At 62.6% G+C, this 1,682-nt stretch overlaps 1 non-coding gene across 1 annotated transcript; it reads left to right on the top strand.

The window, feature by feature from the left end:
- Positions 1-98: 98 nt before the first annotated feature.
- LOC123175823 (5S ribosomal RNA) lies at positions 99-217 on the top strand. Its single transcript, XR_006488177.1, has one exon. It is a non-coding gene; the product is annotated as a 5S ribosomal RNA (ribosomal RNA).
- The last annotated feature ends 1,465 nt before the right edge of the window (positions 218-1,682 follow it).

The raw sequence follows: 1,682 nt of genomic DNA, 5'->3' as shown, positions 1-1,682 counted from the left end.
TGAAGCAGAGTCTCGTTTTGAATCGCGTCCTCGATGTCGAGTCACTTGGGATCGGGGGCCCGGCCGGCTCAAGGGGACTCCGCGCCCGAGTCCCTTCAGCCAACGGCCATACCGCGCTGGGTCTACCGGTTCTCATCCGAACACCGAAGTCAAGCAGCGCTGGGTGGGGTTAGTACTTGGATGGGAGACCGCCTGGGAACTCCCCATGTCGTTGGCATCACCCCTTCTTTTCTTTCATTTTGCCCTGCCCGGAGCGCAAGAGTGAGTCCCCGGACTGACGGCTCATTTTCGATCCGTCCCGGCGCAAGCCTGGGCTGGCCGGCCGGCCTGCTGACTGACCGACCGACCAGTGTCGGTAGTCGGAGTCCGTGGCCCGTGCGGCCCGGTGCCCGTCTCGCGATGCCGTTGAGTGCGCGTAGGCACCTCGCCCTTGTCGCCCGCGGGGAATAAAGGACCATTAATGATCGTTTGGCCCGTGGCGTGTGGGACTCGCGTCCGGGCGGGCAGCGCCAGCCCTCCTGCGCCGATCAGTGAAGGCACGGCGTTCGTCCCGCCCTCCCAGCGCCACGGGTGGATAATGGATCATTTCTGTTCAATTAAGCGTTCGAATGGTCTGCGGGGTGTAAGAGGTGCGTCGGGGCCGCTGGCCCGAGTCCCCCCGGGCCGGCCCGCGGCGGCACGACGCTCGCCCTGTCCGACTAGCGCCGCGAGGGATTAATGGACCATTTTCGTTCAAAACAGGGTTCGAATGGACCGCGGTGCGCTAGAGGTGAGTCGAGGCCGATGGCCAGAGTCCTCCTGGGCTGGCCCGCGAAGGATCGGCGCTCGTATCGTCCCTCTGGCGCCGCGGGGGAATAAAGGATCATTTTCGTTCAATACGGCGTTCGAATGGACCGCCGGGTGTCGGCGGGGCGTCTGGGCCGGTGCCCCGTGTCCTCCCGGGCCGGACCGAGGCGGAACGGCGTTCGTCCCGTCCCTCTAGCGCCACGGGGGAATAAAGGATCATTTTCGTTCAATACGGCGTTCGAATGGACCGCCGGGTGTTGGCGGGGCGTCCGGGCCGTCGTCCCGTGTCCTCCCGGACCGGACCGCGGCGGAACGGCGTTCGTCCCGTCCCTCTAGCGCCGCGGGGGAATAAAGGATCATTTCTGTTCAATTTGGCGTTCGAATGGGCCGCAGGGTGTCGGAGGTGCGTTTGGGCCGGTGGCGCAAGACCTCCGGGTCCGATCCCCGAGGGAACGGCGTTTGTCCCGTCCTTCTAGCGCCTCCCAGGAATAATGGATCATTTCCGTTCAAAATTTGGTTCAATGGGTTTCGGACACGGGCCGGAACGGGTCGCCAACCCCCCGGGCACGCGCACGAAGCGAAGTCGCGTCCCAAATCGGTCATTTGGGGACTCGGACTATTTTTGGTCCATTCTAACGCAATCGGTTGAACGGCGGGTCCAAAATGGTCCGGGGGCGTATGGCGGACACGCACACAACACCCCGCGACGTTAAAAAAAATTTTGGTTTTCGAAAATTTTTCTAAGTCCAGAGTAGGTCTTCCAAAGTCCGTAAATTTCGGCCGCCGACCACTTTCCGACGCGCCTGCGACTGTCAGAATGCGGCGGAGAGCGCTCGCAAGGGAATAACAGCGGTTCGTGTTGTCAAAACGCCTATAGGAGGAGACCATGCGGCTGG

Source organism: Triticum aestivum, unplaced genomic scaffold, assembly GCF_018294505.1.
Source record: "Triticum aestivum cultivar Chinese Spring unplaced genomic scaffold, IWGSC CS RefSeq v2.1 scaffold90248, whole genome shotgun sequence".
In the NCBI taxonomy this organism is placed as follows: Eukaryota; Viridiplantae; Streptophyta; class Magnoliopsida; order Poales; family Poaceae; genus Triticum; species Triticum aestivum.
This window is presented reverse-complemented; position numbering and strand designations above follow the sequence as displayed.